A 19383-nucleotide genomic window follows, 5' to 3' on the forward strand; every position below is an offset into this window, starting at 1 on the left:
ATTCCAATCTCGTATTGTCCTTACTGTGAAAAAAACTTTTTGCTTCTGTGTGCGGAATCTCCTCTCCTCTAACCTAAGTGGGTATCCACGCGTCTTCTGTGTTGATCTTACCAAAAACAGATCCCCGCAAGCTTTGAGTATTGTCCCCTTAAATATTTATTTATAAATATGTCCCCTCTTAGTCTCCTATTTTCCAATGTAAACATGTCAAGCCTTGCAAGTCTTTCCTGGTATTCCAGCATCTCCATCCCCTTAATGAGTTTGGTCGCCTGTCTCTAAACCTTCTCTAGTTCCAGGATATCCTTTTGGTGCCCAAAATTGTGCGCAGTATTCCTATTCCAGGTGGGGCCTCACTAGGGCTTTATATAGTGGAAGTATAACACTCTCATCCCATGCATCAATACTCCTCTTTATGCAACCTAGTAACTTGTTAGCCTTTTTTGCTGCTATACTACATTGGGTGCTGCTGCTAAGTTTGTTATCTATGTGAAGTCTTTTTCCAGTACGGAGTCCCCTAACACCACCCCATTTATTATGTAGGTGTTATTTTTGTTCTTGCTACCAAGGTGCATTACCTTGTACTTGTTTGTATTGAAACTCGTTCTCCATTTTTCTGCCCATGATTCCAGTTTAACTAAGTCATTCTGGAGAGACTCAGCATCTACCTCCGAATTTACAACTTTACATAGTTTGGTATCGTCTGCAAAAATTGTCACCATGGGGGTAATTCCAAGTTGATCGCAAGCAGGAATTTTTTAGTAGTTGGGCAAAACCATATGCACTGCAGGGGGGGCAGATATAAAATTTGCAGAGAGAGTTAGATTTGGGTGGGTTATATTGTTTCTGTGCAGGGTTAATACTGGCTGCTTTATTTTTACACTGCAATTTAGATTGCAGATTGAACACACCACACCCAAATCTAACTCTCTCTGCACATGTTATATCTGCCTCCCCTGCAGTGCACATGGTTTTGCCCAACTGCTAACAAAGATCCTGCTGCGATCAACTCAGAATTATCCCCCATGCTCTCTAGACCTTCTGCTAGATCGTTAATGAAAATGTTGAACAATAGTGGTCCAAGTACAGACCCTTGTGGCACACCACTTAGTACTTCAGTCCAATTCGAAAAAGTTCCATTTACCACAACACACTGCTCCCTATTATCTAACCAATTTCTAACCCAAGTGCATATTGTGCTCCCTAGCCCCAGTTCTTGTATCTTATAGATAAGTCTCATGTGTGGCACTGTGTTGAAAGCTTTAGCAAAGTCTAAAAAGATTACATCCACCAATTTACCCTGATCAAGGTTCACACTAACTGTTTCATAAAAGCCAAGTTTGTTTGACATGATCTATCCTTCACAAATCCATGTTGGTTCTTAATAATAACCTTTTTGGCTTCAAGAAACTTCTGTATACTATCCCTTAGAATGCTTTCTAGAACTTTCCCCACTATAGATGTAAGGCTAACTGGTTTATAATTGCCTGGTTCAGCTTTACTTCCGTTTTTGAAAATCGGCACTACTTCCACTATATGCCAGTCTTTGGGAACCATGCCTGATGTAAGTGAATCAATGAAGATTAAAAGTAGAGGTCTTGCTAGTTCGGAGTGTAGCTTCATGAGAACCCTTTGATGAATACTAGTGATGTGCACCGGAAATTTTTCGCGTTTTGTGTTTTGGTTTTGGATTCGGTACCGCGGCCATGTTTTGGATTCGGACGCGTTTTGGCAAAACCTCCCTGAAAATTTTTTGTCGGATTCGGGTGTGTTTTGGATTCGGGTGTTTTTTTACAATAAACCCTCAAAAACAGCTTAAATCATAGAATTTGGGGGTCATTTTGATCCCATAGTAACCTCAATAACCATAATTTACACTCATTTCCAGTCTATTCTGAACACCTCACAATATTATTTTTAGTTCTAAAATTTGCACCGAGGTCGCTGGATGACTAAGCTAAGCGACCCAAGTGGCCGACACAAACACCTGGCCCGTCTAGGAGTGGCACTGCAGTATCAGACAGGATGGCACTTCAAAAAAATAGTCCCCAAACAGCACATGATGCAAAGAAAAAAAGAGGCGCAATGAGGTAGCTGTGTTACTAAGCTAAGCGACCCAAGTGGCCGACACAAACACCTGGCCCATCTAGGAGTGGCACTGCAGTGTCAGACAGGATGGCACTTCAAAAAAATAGTCCCCAAACAGCACATGATGCAAAGAATAAAAGAGGCGCAATGAGGTAGCTGTGTGACTAAGCTAAGCGACCCAAGTGGCCGACACAAACACCTGGCCCATCTAGGAGTGGCACTGCAGTGTCAGACAGGATGGCACTTCAAAAAAATAGTCCCCAAATAGCACATGATGCAAAGAAAAAAAGAGGTGCAATGAGGTAGCTGTGTGACTAAGCTAAGCGACCCAAGTGGCCGACACAAACACCTGGCCCATCTAGGAGTGGCACTGCAGTGTCAGACAGGATGGCACTTCAAAAAAATAGTCCCCAAACAGCACATGATGCAAAGAATAAAAGAGGCGCAATGAGGTAGCTGTGTGACTAAGCTAAGCGACCCAAGTGGCCGACACAAACACCTGGCCCATCTAGGAGTGGCACTGCAGTGTCAGACAGGATGGCACTTCAAAAAAATAGTCCCCAAATAGCACATGATGCAAAGAAAAAAAGAGGTGCAATGAGGTAGCTGTGTGACTAAGCTAAGCGACCCAAGTGGCCGACACAAACACCTGGCCCATCTAGGAGTGGCACTGCAGTGTCAGACAGGTTGGCACTTCAAAAAAATAGTCCCCAAACAGCACATGATGCAAAGAAAAAAAGAGGCGCAATGAGGTAGCTGTGTGACTAAGCTAAGCGACCCAAGTGGCCGACACAAACACCTGGCCCATCTAGGAGTGGCACTGCAGTGTCAGACAGGATGGCACTTCAAAAAAATAGTCCCCAAACAGCACATGAAGCAAAGAAAAAAAGAGGCGCAATGAGCTAGCTGTGTGACTAAGCTAAGCGACCCAAGTGGCCGACACAAACACCTGGCCCATCTAGGAGTGGCACTGCAGTGTCAGACAGGATGGCACTTCAAAAGAATAGTCCCCAAACAGCACAAGATGCAAAGAAAAAAAGAGGCGCAATGAGGTCGCTGTGTGACTAAGCTAAGCGACCCAAGTGGCCGACACAAACACCTGGCCCATCTAGGAGTGGCACTGCAGTGTCAGACAGGATGGCACTTCAAAAAAATAGTCCCCAAACAGCACATGATGCAAAGAAAAAAAGAGGCGCAATGAGGTAGCTGTGTGACTAAGCTAAGCGACCCAAGTGGCCGACACAAACACCTGGCCCATCTAGGAGTGGCACTGCAGTGTCAGACAGGATGGCACTTCAAAAAAATAGTCCCCAAACAGCACATGATGCAAAGAAAAAAAGAGGCGCAATGAGGTAGCTGTGTGACTAAGCTAAGCGACCCAAGTGGCCGACACAAACACCTGGCCCATCTAGGAGTGGCACTGCAGTGTCAGACAGGATGGCACTTCAAAAAAATAGTCCCCAAACAGCACATGAAGCAAAGAAAAAAAGAGGCGCAATGAGGTCGCTGTGTGACGAAGCTAAGCGACCCAAGTGGCCGACACAAACACCTGGCCCATCTAGGGGTGGCACTGCAGTGTCAGACAGGATGGCACTTCAAAAAAATAGTCCCCAAACAGCACATGATGCAAAGAAAAAAAGAGGCGCAATGAGGTAGCTGTGTGACTAAGCTAAGCGACCCAAGTGGCCGACACAAACACCTGGCCCATCTAGGAGTGGCACTGCAGTGTCAGACAGGATGGCACTTCAAAAAAATAGTCCCCAAACAGCACATGATGTAAAGAAAAAAAAGAGGCGCAATGAGGTAGCTGTGTGACTGTCAGGTCCGGGTGTTTTTGTGAATCCGTTAACCCGGGACCAACCACAGGTGTAGGTGCTAGGGTATGAAGAAAGCAGGGAGGACGAAGAAAGTTCCGTTTCATATTTTATTAGAAATAACAATTCAGTAAAGTGTTAAATGACAAGTTGTTAATCATCATATTATATGGAAGTATTGCTGGAATGGCAGAAATAATATGCAGGATAAAACTCAAAGACAAATAAAAGAAATGTTCATGGAACTGTATATAAAACAAGCTGATGAATAAATGTTGAATTGTCCAAATATAAACAAGCTTTGATGCTGAACTGTAGGATGTGTTTAACTGGATAATGCAGACATGAAGAAATAACTGTAAGGATTTGCAATGAAGTTTTGAGAGTTAACTGAGAGGCTGTGAAGAATTATCCTTGTTATGGTAACATAGAAAATATAAGTACTTAAGTGAGTTACTTGCGGGTTCCGGAGATCACTGTGAAAACTGTAGCAGATGACAAGGTGATGAACGGGTTAAATGTTGAGTAGAACAAACGAACAGCTGAGGGTAGTGGAATCCTCCAAACTTTGTATGGTTGAAGACAGGCAGACAAGGTAACATCATGCAGGACTCTGGGAATCCAACTGCTTCCAGTAGGTGTGCAATTAACTGACAGCACAGCGGGGAGCTGGTGGATCTTTTAGCAGTGAAGGCTGCAGACGGACCTCTGGGAACGGAGGCGATATCTGGACCACGGGAATCACACAGGAATGCACGGAGAGAGCTCAGAGCTAGAGCACAGCGTTGATACAACAAAGCACTGGCCCAGAGTAACATAATCCCAGCCTACTTAAAGGCAGCACAAGCACGGGATTGGCTTACACCTGCCCACAGGTGTTTTCACAAGTGCTCTGTATTACCTATTTGGTCTCCAACATGGCCACCTCCTATACAGCAGACACACCGCAGTGCCTTAGGCCATTTGGTCCCCGCACTCACAGTTCCCAGATTCTGCATTACCTGTGCCACCGATCACGCCGCGTCCCCACACGGGCGCACAGCACCACGAGCAACCGCACTGGCAACGGATGAACCCCAGAACCCGCAAAGGTAAAAGACCGGTTCGTGACAGTGACTAAGCTAAGCGACCCAAGTGGCCGACACAAACACCTGGCCCATCTAGGAGTGGCACTGCAGTGTCAGACAGGATGGCACTTCAAAAAATAGTCCCCAAACAGCACATGATGCAAAGAAAAATGAAAGAAAAAAGAGGTGCAAGATGGAATTGTCCTTGGGCCCTCCCACCCACCCGTATGTTGTATAAACAGGACATGCACACTTTAACAAACCCATCATTTCAGCGACAGGGTCTGCCACACAACTGTTACTGAAATGACTGGTTGGTTTGGGCCCCCACCAAAAAAGAAGCAATCAATCTCTCCTTGCACAAACTGGCTCTACAGAGGCAAGATGTCCACCTCCTCCTCATCGTCCGATTCCTCACCCCTTTCACTGTGTACATCCCCCTCCTCACAGATTATTAATTCGTCCCCACTGGAATCCACCATCTCAGGTCCCTGTGTACTTTTTGGAGGCAATTGCTGGTGAATGTCTCCACGGAGGAATTGATTATAATTCATTTTGATGAACATCATCTCCACATTTTCTGGAAGTAACCTCGTACGCCGATTGCTGACAAGGTGAGCGGCTGCACTAAACACTCTTTCGGAGTACACACTGGATGGGGGGCAACTTAGTTAAAATAAAGCCAGTTTGTGCAAGGGCCTCCAAATTGTCTCTTTTTCCTGCCAGTATACGTACGGACTGTCTGACGTGCCTACTTGGATGCGGTCACTCATATAATCCTCCACCATTCTTTCAATGGTGACAGAATCATATGCAGTGACAGTAGACGACATGTCAGTAATCGTTGGCAGGTCCTTCAGTCCGGACCAGATATCAGCACTCGCTCCAGACTGCCCTGCATCACCGCCAGCGGGTGGGCTCGGAATTCTTAGCCTTTTCCTTGCAGCCCCAGTTGCGGGAGAATGTGAAGGAGGAGCTGTTGACGGGTCACGTTCCGCTTGACTTGACAATTTTCTCACCAGCAGGTCTTTGAACCTCTGCAGACTTGTGTCTGCCGGAAAGAGAGATACAATGTAGGTTTTAAATCTAGGATCGAGCACGGTGGCCAAAATGTAGTACTCTGATTTCAACAGATTGACCACCCGTGAATCCTGGTTAAGCGAATTAATGGCTCCATCCACAAGTCCCACATGCCTAGCGGAATCGCTCTGTTTTAGCTCCTCCTTCAATCTCTCCAGCTTCTTCTGCAAAAGCCTGATGAGGGGAATGATCTGACTCAGGCTGGCAGTGTCTGAACTGACTTCAGGTGTGGCAAGTTCAAAGGGTTGCAGAACCTTGCACAACGTTGAAATCATTCTCCACTGCGCTTGAGTCAGGTGCATTCCCCCTCCTTTGCCTATATCATAGGTAGCTGTATAGGCTTGAATGCCCTTTTGCTGCTCCTTCATCCTCTGAAGCATATAGAGGGTTGAATTCCACCTCGTTACCACCTCTTGCTTCAGATGATGGCAGGGCAGGTTCAGGAGTGTTTGCTGGTGCTCCAGTTTTTGGCACGCGGTGGCTGAATGCCAAAAGTGGCCCACAATTCTTCGGGCCACCGACAGCATCTCTTGCACGCCCCTGTCGTTTTTAAATAATTCTGCACCACCGAATTCAATGTATGTGCAAAACATGGGACGTGCTGGAATTTGCCCAGATGTAATGCACGTACAATATTGGTGGCATTGTCCGATGTCACAAATCCCCAGGAGAGTCCAATTGGGGTAAGCCATTCTGCGATGATGTTCCTCAGTTTCCGTAAGAGGTTGTTAGCTGTGTGCCTCTTATGGAAAGCGGTGATACAAAGCGTAGCCTGCCTAGGAACGAGTTGGCGTTTGCAAGATGCTGCTACTGGTGCCGCCGCTGCTGTTCTTGCTGCGGGAGGCAATACATCTACCCAGTGGGCTGTCACAGTCATATAGTCCTGAGTCTGCCCTGGTCCACTTGTCAACATGTCCATGGTTAAGTACAACTGCATTTTTTAGGACACTGGTGACTCTTTTTCTGACGTCTGTGTACATTTTCGGTATCGCCTGCCTAGAGAAATGGAACCTAGATGGTATTTGGTACCGGGGACACAGTACCTCAATCAATTCTCTAGTTCCCTGTGAATTAACGGTGGATACCGGAAACACGTTTCTCATCACCCAGGCTGCCAAGGCCTGAGTTATCCGCTTTGCAGCAGGATGACTGCTATGATATTTCATCTTCCTCGCAAAGGACTGTTGGACAGTCAATTGCTTACTGGAAGTAGTACAAGTGGTCTTCCGACTTCCCCTCTGGGATGACGATCGACTCCCAGCAGCAACAACAGCAGCGCCAGCAGCAGTAGGCGTTACAATCAAGGATGCATTGGAGGAATCCCAGGCAGGAGAGGACTCGTCAGACTTGACAGTGACATGGCAACGTGTAAGAAGAACTAGAAAAGCGGTTGTTAAGTTGGGTGCACAATATCTATTTGTTGATTTAATTATCAAATTTAAACGTAGCTTTTATTGCTTATATTAATATTAAGAAGGTCCTTGTCATGGGACACATACAGCAAAATATAGGGGTTAAAAACATGACATTAACAAACATATATGTGATAAAGAAAGAAAGATTGTGTAAGACAGATTCTTAAAAAGTGGGGTCACCACAATAACTCCTGCAACTTGTATAATTGTTTATTTCTGTGTGGAACAGAAATCACTCAGGACAGTGACATGGCCTGCAGGACTATTGGCTTTCCTGTCTAAGGAGGAAATTGACACTGAGGGAGTTGGTGGTGTGGTTTGCAGGAGCTTGGTTACAAGAGGAAGGGATTTAGTTGGCAGTGGACTGCTTCCACTGTCACCCAAAGTTTTTGATCTTGTCAATTACTTCTGATGGATGCGCTCCATGTGACGTATAAGGGAGGATGTTCATAGGTGGTTAACGTCCTTACCCCTACTTATTACAGCTTGACAAAGGCAACACACGGCTTGACACCAGTTGTCCGCATTTCTGTTAAAATAATTCCACACCGAAGAGGTGATTTTTTTTTGTATTTTGACCAGGCATGTCAATGGCCATATTCATCCCACGGACAACAGGTATCTCCCCGGGTGCCTGACTTAAACAAACCACCTCACCATCAGAATCCTCCTTGTCAGTTTCCTCCCCAGCGCCAGCAACACCCATATCCTCATCCTGGTGTACTTCAACAGTGACATCTTCAATTTGACTATCAGGAACTGGACTGCGGGTGATCCTTCCAGCACTTGCAGGGGGCGTGCAAATGGTGGAAGGCGCTACCTCTTCCCATCCAGTGTTGGGAAGGTCAGGCATCGCAACCGACACAATTGAACTCTCCTTGGGGATTTGTGATTTAGAAGAACGCACAGTTCTTTGCTGTGCTTTTGCCATCTTAACTCTTTTAAGTTTTCTAGCAGGAGGATGAGTGCTTCCATCCTCATGTGAAGCTGAACCACTAGCCATGAACATAGGCCAGGCCCTCAGCCGTCCCTTGCCACTCCGTGTCGTAAATGGCACATTGGCAAATTTACGCTTCTCCTCAGACGATTTTGATTTAGATTTTTGGGTCATTTTACTGAGCTTTATTTTTTTGGATTTTACATGCTCTCTACTATGACATTGGGCATCGGCCTTGGCAGACGATGTTGATGGCATTTCATCATCTCGGCCATGACTAGTGACAGCAGCTTCAGCACGAGGTGGAAGTGGATCTTGATCTTTCCATATTTTACCCTCCACATTTTTGTTCCCCATTTTTAATATGTGGAATTATATGCCAGTAATATATCAATAGCAATGGCCTACTACTATATATACTGCGCACAACTGAAATGCACCACAGGTATGGATGGATAGTATACTTGACGAAACAGAGGTAGGTAGAGCAGTGGCCTACTGTACCATACTGCTATATATTATATACTGGTGGTCAGCAAAATTATGCACTGTCCTCCTACTATGTATATAGTGTGCACAACTGAAATGCACCACAGGCATGGATGGATAGTATACTTGATGACACAGAGGTAGGTAGAGCAGTGGCCTGCTGTACCGTACTGCTATATATTATACAATGGTGGTCAGCAAAATTATGCACTGTCCTCCTACTATATATATACTGTGCAAAACTTAAATGCACCACAGATATGGATGGGATAGTATACTTGACGACACAGAGGTAGGTAGAGCAGTGGCCTACTGTACCGTACTGCTATATATTATACACTGGTGGTCAGCAAAATTATGCACTGTCCTCCTACTATATATATACTGTGCAAAACTTAAATGCACCACAGGTATGGATGGATAGTATACTTGACGACACAGAGGTAGGTAGAGCAGTGGCCTACTGTACCGTACTGCTATATATTATATACTGGTGGTCAGCAAAATTATGCACTGTCCTCCTACTATATATATACTGTGCAAAACTTAAATGCACCACAGGTATGGATGGGATAGTATACTTGATGACACAGAGGTAAGTAGAGCAGTGGCCTACTGTACGGTACTGCTATATATTATATACTGGTGGTCAGCAAAATTATGCACTGTCTTCCTACTATATAAATACTGTGCAAAACTTAAATGCACCACAGGTATGGATGGGATAGTATACTTGACGACACAGAGGTAGGTAGAGCAGTGGCCTACTGTACTGTACTGCTATATATTATATTCTGGTGGTCAGCAAAATTATGCACTGTCCTCTACTATATATATACTGTGCAAAACTTAAATGCACCACAGGTATGGATGGGATAGTATACTTGACGACACTGAGGTAGGTAGAGCAGTGGCCTACTGTACCGTACTGCTATATATTATATACTGGTGGTCAGCAAAATGATGCACTGTCCTCCTACTATATATATACTGTGCAAAACTTAAATGCACCACAGGTATGGATGGATAGTATACTTGATGACACAGGGGTAGGTAGAGCAGTGGACTACTGTACCGTACTGCTATATATTATATACTGGTGGTCAGCAAAATGATGCACTGTCCTCCTGCTATATATATACTGTGCAAAACTTAAATGCACCACAGGTATGGATGGGATAGTATACTTGACGACACAGAGGTAGGTAGAGCAGTGGCCTACTGTACCGTACTGCTATATATTATATACTGGTGGTCAGCAAAATTATGCACTGTCCTCCTACTATATATATACTGTGCAAAACTTAAATGCACCACAGGTATGGATGGGATAGGATACTTGACGACACAGAGGTAAGTAGAGCAGTGGCCTACTGTACGGTACTGCTATATATTATATACTGGTGGTCAGCAAAATTATGCACTGTCTTCCTACTATATAAATACTGTGCAAAACTTAAATGCACCACAGGTATGGATGGGATAGTATACTTGACGACACAGAGGTAGGTAGAGCAGTGGCCTACTGTACTGTACTGCTATATATTATATACTGGTGGTCAGCAAAATTATGCACTGTCCTCTACTATATATATACTGTGCAAAACTTAAATGCACCACAGGTATGGATGGGATAGTATACTTGACGACACAGAGGTAGGTAGAGCAGTGACCTACTGTACCGTACTGCTATATATTATACAATGGTGGTCAGCAAAATTATGCACTGTCCTCCTACTATATATATACTGTGCAAAACTTAAATGCACCACAGGTATGGATGGATAGTGTACTTGATGACACAGGGGTAGGTAGAGCAGTGGACTACTGTACCGTACTGCTATATATTATATACTGGTGGTCAGCAAAATTATGCACTGTCCTCCTGCTATATATATACTGTGCAAAACTTAAATGCACCACAGGTATGGATGGGATAGTATACTTGACGACACAGAGGTAGGTAGAGCAGTGGCCTACTGTACCGTACTGCTATATATTATACAATGGTGGTCAGCAAAATTATGCACTGTCCTCCTACTATATATATACTGTGCACAACTGAAATGCACCACAGGTATGGATGGATAGTATACTTGACGACACAGAGGTAGGCAGAGCAGTGGCCTACTTTACCGTACTGCTATATATTATATACTTGTGGCCAGCAAAATTATGCACTGTCCTCCTACTATATATATACTGTGCAAAACTTAAATGCACCACAGGTATGGATGGGATAGTATACTTGACGACACAGAGGTAGACAGAGCAGTGGCCTACTGTACCGTACTGCTATATATTATATACTGGTGGTCAGCAAAATTATGCACTGTCCTCCTACTATATATATACTGTGCAAAACTTAAATGCACCACAGGTATGCATGGGATAGTATACTTGACAACACAGAGGTACACAGAGCAGTGGACTACTCTACCGTACTGCTATATATTATATACTGGTGGTCAGCAAAATTATGCACTGTCCTCCTACTATATATATACTGTGCAAAACTTAAATGCACCACAGGTATGGATGGGATAGTATACTTGACGACACAGAGGTAGAGCAGTGGACTACTGTACCGTACTGCTATATATATACTGGTGGTCAGCAAAATTCTGCACTGTCCTCCTACTATATACTACAATGCAGCACAGATATGAAGCGTTTTTCAGGCAGAGAATGTATACTGGTGGTCACTGGTCAGCAAAACTCTGCACTGTACTCCTACTATATAATACTGCTGGTCCCCAGTCCCCACAATGCAGCACACTGAGCACAGATATTTGCAGCACACTGAGCACAGATATGGAGCGTTTTTCAGGCAGAGAACGTAGATATTTGCAGCACACTGAGCACAGATATTTGCAGCACACTGAGCACAGATATGGAGCGTTTTTCAGGCAGAGAACGTAGATATTTGCAGCACACTGAGCACAGATATTTGCAGCACACTGAGCACAGATATTTGCAGCACACTGAGCACAGATATTTGCAGCCCACTGAACATAGAAACTGAGAGGACACCAGCCACGTCCTCTCACCATCATCTCCAATGCACGAGTGAAAAATGGCGGCGACGCGTGCTCCTTATATAGAATACGAATCTCGCGAGAATCCGACCGCGGGATGATGACGTTCGGGCGTGCTCGGGTTAACCGAGCAAGGCGGGAGGATCCGAGTCTGCTCGGACCCGTGCAAAAAAGGGTGAAGTTCGGGGGGGTTCGGATCCCGAGGAACCGAACCCGCTCATCACTAAACCAGAAGAATTCTTTATTAACAGGAACACGCAGGGTTAACATAGCATGGATTGTGCATAGTGTGCACAAGGTAGACGCAGGGTTAATGCACATACTGTATTAGTAGTGGTAGAGGCGCCTGTTTAGCTGCAGCATCTCACAAACACACTTTTCTCACTATAGAGGAGAACACAGACACATGAAAATCTATGCAGTAGTGTACAGAAGGCCTGATCCAGAGGAGGATGCAGCCAATGCTTTAACTCTGCACATGCGCCTGAGTTGCACTGTGTTTACTGCTTAATAATTACTGCCAGCATTCGCAGAACAAATGTGGACGGATGGATGGAATTTCAGTGGGTGTTCCTTGGTGGGTGTTGCACTGGTGTCGCATGGGGGTGGATGGGTACTAATTACCCAGACCCGGGAATGCTGGAGGGCCCGAGTCAACTACTCCCCCTTCCCCCTCCTGAGTATACTTACCTTGATCTGAGAAGAGGGTCCCTCCGCAGCACAGTGAGAAAAGGCTCATGCACCATATTACCAACTAGCACTGGGTGGATGGCACTGTCAGAGGATGAGAAACCCGGTTCACGGATCAAGCAAGGTAAGCTGCCGCCCCAGCACACTGTCCCTACCCCCCATCTGTACGGCGCCCCTCTGTAAAGCAGAGGTGACCCTAAAGTTATTTTATTTTTTTAAATGTATTTTTTTTCTAAGGAATTTGAACACAACCCTTGTAGTGTGGGGGCACAGCGCACTGGCAACAGCATCCATGTTCTGATAGACATTATGAACAATCATAGAGCTGTTCAAATGGCCGATGCCCCTCCCCCCAGTGCTGTATTGAGGTGGGCAAAAGTGGCACATGCTTTGGGCCCCAATTTCTCAGGGGCTCATTGGGCTAATTCTTACAGCTGTGGAACAGGACTCCTCTGCGCACTGTAAACAAGCTATGAGTGGGAGGATGTGTAGCCCATGTAGGGTAACAGGGCTATCCAGCACTGTGAAGGCATGGGACATCGAAATCCTAACATTGATGTTACCATTAAAGATGACATAAACACATGACCATCAGTGGTGGTAAAGCATTGATTGCAAACATCAATGTTGATGTAAAATCATTAGTTGGAATCTAAGCTGCTATCTGTGTCAGACGCTGTAGGATAGATGGCCGCCATCTCAACACAGATCACAATGCTCTATGCGTCCCCTCCAATCTATCGGAATTGTGCTAAACACTTTGGTGGCTAATCAGCATATGAAAGCAGGATAACCAGCCACAGAGTATCCGGGCCTTTTCCAGTCCACTGCAGTAAGTACAGTACTAAAGGTGACATTTTTAAATCTTGAATAGAGATAAAGCAGAGAGTGATAATATACCAACCAATCAGCTTCTGACATTTTACAGGCTGTGCTAATAAAACGACAATTAGAAGCTAATTGGTTGGTACTTTATATCTCTCCATTTTATCTCTTTCCAAGATTTGATAAATCTTCCAAGTCAACTGAACACCTTTACTCTGCTACAACCTATCCAGTTAACCCTTCTGCAGCTGCTCCCACAATGACTCTCATTTTCTGTGGCAACACAGCTTCTTCCTACATACCTACTGAACTTCTCTGCCTCCACTGATTTACCCATCTTGCAGCTTCTGTAACTGGGCCTGGAGGCTAGGCCACTGCCCAGCCTGTCTTCTATTTTCCACTTGCAGATCTACTACTCTGAACACAAGTTTGACAGCTCAACATTTCAGTGCCTGTGACCAAAAGCTGCACCATATCAGGCTCCTGTGATTTCCTAAAGGGCCAGTGACAACTTACCACATAATTCTTGGGGATACCCTTGTGGACCGTGTCAGAGTTCTGAATTTTCTGAAGCATTTAAGGAACTTCTTGGAGTTATCTCAGATGTCCTACAGCTGGGCAGTCTGCTGACTCAGAAGAGTATGCAAGGGATGGATGGTGAAAATAATAATGCAGCAGTATTTAGACTACAACTCAGATGAACTCATTGATCATTGGGAAAAACAGCCCACTCTCTTCATCGATGAGAAAAACCTGATGAACATTGACATTAAACATTGATGCTTTCCAAACGTCAATGGTCTATGTTCATCCCTAAATACTGAAATCAACATAAGACATAGGAGAAGAGGAGGTGTTGCAGACTGGCAGATAGATGTTTAACTGGCCTTTAAGGAGAGAGGTAGAGGGTATTCTATATTGTGACCGCTCCCTCCCCCTCTTCTGCATTTCTATGTGACTCTGCATATGTGTGACTCCATTTGTATGGTAAACAGCTCTGACCCATCAAGGCATGAACTCTATAAGACCTATGAAGGTGCCCTGTGGTATCTGGCACCAAGAAGTTAGTAGCAGATCCTTAAAGTCCTGTAAGTTGTGAGGTGGGATCTCCATAGCTTGGACTTGTGTTTCCAGTTCAAGTCAACACCTTGAACCCTTTGTCATGTTCCTCAAACCATTCCTGAACAATTTCTGTTGTGTGGCAGAGTATATTAACTTGCTTGAAAAATGCCACTGCTATCAGGAGACACTGTTGCTATGAGGGCGTGTACTTGGTTTGCAACAATGTTTAGGTAGATGGTAAGTGTCAAAGTAACATACACATGAATGCCAGGACGCAAAGTTTTGCAGCTGATCATTGCTCAGAGCATCACACTGCCCTTCATTGGCTTGCCTTGTTCCCATAGTACATCCCGGTTCCATCCCTACTCCATGTAAATGACGCACATTCACCAAGCTGTCCACATGATGTAAAAGAAGATGTGATTCTTCAGAGCAGGTCACTTTCTTACATAGTTCCATGGGGCAGCTCTGATGCTCACATGCCCATTGTATGCACTTTCAGTGGTAGACATGTGTGTGCATGGCTAGACAGACCAACACACAGCAAGTTGCAATGCACTGTTGTTCTGGCACCTTTTTATCACACCCAGCATTACATTTTCAGAAATTTGTGCTACAGTAGCTCTTCTATGGGATAGGACCAGAGGGGTTAACTTTCACTCCCTATGTGCATCACTGAGTCTTGGGGGCCCATAAGCCTGTCACCAGTTTACCAGTTTTCCATCCTTGGACCACTTCTGGTAGGTGCTAACCAAAGGGAGAGGAGAGGGTCTCCGTGCAGCTCCAACTGGCCCCGTCCCCTCTTGCAGCACATTGTGCCAGAGTTTACTGCTAATGGGCAAGTCTCTGGGTACAAGTGTAACACCCCTAGTGGTGTTGTAGTGTGTCAGTGTGGACCTTACCTGTTCTCTTCAGGAGTCCCCACACCAGTGCAGAGAGACAGGAGATTCCCCTAGTTTCCCTATACAATGTCAATACAACTGGTGAATTGATGATTGGTTTATTTGTCTGGATCACTCCGTCATTCTTTCATTGTCTTAAATAAAGACAGGGTACAACACTATGGGGGTCATTCCGATCTGATCGCATGATGCGGAATTTCACAGCGCAGCGATCAGGTCAGAACTGCGCATGCACTGCAATGCGCAGGTGCGTCGTACGAGTGCAAAGCGGATTGGCGCCAAGCGATGGATTCTACGTCGAATCCGTTTGCACGGGCATTTCCAAGAAGATTGACAGGAAGGAGGTGTTTCTGGGTGTCTTCCGGGAGTGGTTGGAGAAACGCAGGCGTGTCCAGAAGTTTGCAGGGCGGGTGTCTGACGTCAATTCTGGGACTGGACAGGCAGATGTGATATCGCAGCGGCTGAGTAAGTTCTGAGCTACTCAGAAACTGCACAAATTGTGTTTGCATCTCTTGGCTGCAAAAGCGATCGCACCCTTGCACAGCAAACATACACTCCCCGGTGGGTGGCAACTATGCGTTCGCATGGCTAGCTAGCGATCAACTCGGAATGACCCCCTATATTATATCTGTATATATATAACAGAAATATTCACTGGCCATTCATATTGAAATATTGACTGACCAGGCTTTTGTCAGTGCATGTTAGATGCAGAGAGACCTTGGGGGTCACTCCGAGATGATCGCTCGCTGCTGTTTTTCGCAGCATAGCGATCAGGCTAAAAACTGGCAGTTCTGGGCCGCAGGCGCATGCGCCAAGTAATTTCACACAAAAACTATGCAATTTTACACAGGGGCAAGCAACGCTTTTCAGTCGCTCTGCTGATCGGTGAGTGATTGACAGGAAGTGGGTGTTTCTGGGTGGAAACTGACCGTTTTCCGGGAGTGTGCTAAAAAACGCAGGCGTGTCAGACTAAAACGCAGGAGTGGCTGGAGAAACGGGGGAGTGGCTGGTCGAACGCAGGGCGTGTTTGTGACGTCAAACCAGGAACTAAACAGTCTGCAGTGATCGCAATCTAGGAGTAGGTCTGGAGCTACTCAGAAACTGCAGGAAAAGATTTTCAAGCAATTCTGCTAATCTTTCGTTCACACTTCTCCTAAGCTAAGATACACTCCCAGAGGGTGGCGGCTTAGCGCTTGCACTGCTGCTAAAAACAGCTAGCGAGGGATCAACTCGGAATGAGGGCCCATGTGTAGAGAGAGTTTTACACACTAATATCCTCAGGGAGCTGAGTGTCGCTGTTATTTCTGGTATTGATAAGGTTAATGGAATCTGGTATGATGCACTGAGGACCAAAGATGATGCTTCTCCCAAATACTGGAGTACTGCTGTTCATCAGGATTGCGGACAATTAATGCTGTATAAAATATTTTAAGACTGTAAAAATATTTAACTGTTCAAACTGTGAGATTGGGACTAAGTCGTGCTTCAGGCAGGGTCACAGGGAGGCACATGACCCCACTCGCTGAAATTCACTTGGAATATGTATCAACAAAACTCCAGGCTGTATATATGGGGCTATTACCCACAAATGTTGCAAAGAATGTCTATATGGGTAGCTATTACTATAACTCAGACTTACACAAAGTTTCGGAATTCAGGGACTCCAATGGTGTTGTGTCCCTTGCGCTTATATTCTTGGATAGGCACCTGTGTGTGGCAAGTGTAAATTAGTGTACTACTTATCATTGTGCCCCAGACCTGTTCCATGCTGCTGTCAGACCTTCTGCAACTCTATCCCTCTCCATTGCTGTCCCAGGGGGAGCTCTCCATAGCATAACCACAATGGCCACTTTTGCAGTTTCTGCCCTCTGATCAGAGTAGCCACAAGGGCCCATGTGCACCACACCATGCACCCATGATAGATAAGCCAGTGACACTAACCACTGTATACTGTACTGAGAACACCCCACAAGACCTGTTGTTTTAGAGAGGATCTGATTATATCAATTGTTCATTTGCTGCCTAATATATCTCACCCCTTGACAGTTGCCATTACAATCACTGTTACTCACTTCACCGGTGAGTGGTTTTACTGTTATGGCTGAAGGTTGTATGTGTGATCATTCTATAGGCAACACCATGGTTTTTGAAACTTATTTTAGAAGTACATATATTCTTATCAAAATTAAAGAGGGATGTGAATTAAAAGCAGCATTTAAATCTCACTTTGATTACTATGGGCCTTATTCTGAGTTGCACGTAACACGGTTGCAATTCTGGCTGTTTCTTTGTTATCGGAAGTCATCATTATTATCCTTATTTATGTGGCACCACAAGGGTTCTGCAGCGTCTTACAAAGTACATACACGAAAACAGTATAAGCAAAACAAGAAAAAAGTGACTTACAGTACAGAACATTGCAGGATATGGACTACAAGGTGTATAAACATTGCTGCATCATAAAACTCAAATAAGCAGCGGGGTGGCCTAACCTAATGGTTTGGTGCTTGTGTTGGCAGTGGGGAGGAGATGATGATATAATTGAGGGAAAGAAAATGAACAAGAGGAAAGAGGGCCGTGCTCGTGAGAGCTTACAGACTAAAGATGATTGGCAGACAGAATTTAGGGGTCCATGTACTAAACGAAGATAAGCCTCCACAACGAAAAATTCAGTGAAAATGCTTGTACATATCGCTTCTCTGCATGTACTAAAGCATTTTCACTGACTGTTATCTGCCTGTGCTAAGTACTGTGCCTAATATCGCACTGCCATAGGCTACTATGGCGGCGATATTCCCCTCTGCTATTACTAAAACCTCTGATGGCTCACCGCTGCCCCTTTCCTCCTGTGCCCGCTTCGTCAGGTTTAGCTGCCGTTAACAGCCCTCCGGGCAGCACAGAGCCGCTATCTGCTGACCTGCAGTGTTCGTTTTTGTTTTACTGATTAAAGTTTTTCTTGTTTGTAAAAAAGAATCCTGCTGGAGCAGGTCAGCTGACGTCACGTGGCTTCTTTCACTCTGTCTGTGTCCTCGAGGCAGGTTGATGCAGCTGTGCAGTGTGTTTCTGGATCCTGGATTGTTTATTTATTAGAGCTCTCTCTTGTTTAGCCCTGGTCAGGATACTCAGTGTAAATTGTGAGTTTTTATATAATAAAGGCTGTGACTGTGTCTGTTGTGTGGGTGGGCTCTGGGTGATGTATTTGTGTTGGCAGCAGCAGAACCATCTGTAGACATGACAGGATGATGACCTCTTGTCAGCTATATATCTTTACTATTGTGCTGCAGTGTCAGTAAAGGGGTTTCTGTCATTGCACCACACCAAGACCACATACATCAGACAGGTCTGACTACTGCTACATATATCCTCAGAAAAAGTTTCATTATATGTCCTTTCTCGTCTCATGTCATCTGCCTCTCCCAAACCCACATATCTCTCTCTTTCCCTACTCCCCTTCTCTCTCCCTGCACCTCTGTTTCTATCCCCCTACAGGTATACCTCTTCCCCTAACCCCTGTTACACTATTTACGCCCCTCTGTCTTTCTGCCTTGTGAGCGATCACCACACTGCCTGCATTTTGTCAGCCGGCATCCCACTGTCTGTAATCATCCCAACCCCTACCCACCCCCCATCTCTTTCTCTTCCACTCCCCCTTAATGTTTCCTTTCAAATCCTAATTGGCCCTACACACTGGCAGATCTGCCACCGAGTTGCCCGACGGCGGATACAGCCGACGGGCGATCCGGTGACGGGGGCATTGAAGTTTCTTCACTCCCCCCGTCACCCGGCTCCATAGCACTGCATGCTAATATGGACAATCTCGTCCATATTGGCCTGCATGCATAAGCGACGGGGCACCAACAATTAATGAGCGCAGGGCCGCACATCGTTAATCGTTGGTGTCTACACACTGCACGATATGAACGAGAACGTTCATATCGTGCATTTTATCTGCCAGTGTGTAGGGCCCTTATGTCCC

The 19383-nt window shown here is 45.3% G+C and overlaps 1 long non-coding RNA gene across 1 annotated transcript in view; it reads right to left on the reverse strand.

The window, feature by feature from the left end:
- The window catches only part of LOC134944522 (uncharacterized), a 32604-nt gene extending 13725 nt beyond the window's left edge, over positions 1 to 18879 (reverse strand). The window contains exon 1 of the long non-coding RNA XR_010181894.1: positions 18238 to 18879. This is a non-coding gene — a long non-coding RNA (uncharacterized LOC134944522). The remainder of the gene's footprint in view (positions 1 to 18237) is intronic.
- Between the last annotated feature and the right edge of the window lie 504 nt (positions 18880 to 19383).

The sequence above is a fragment of the Pseudophryne corroboree genome, chromosome 1 (genome assembly GCF_028390025.1).
Source record: "Pseudophryne corroboree isolate aPseCor3 chromosome 1, aPseCor3.hap2, whole genome shotgun sequence".
Lineage (NCBI taxonomy): Eukaryota > Metazoa > Chordata > Amphibia > Anura > Myobatrachidae > Pseudophryne > Pseudophryne corroboree.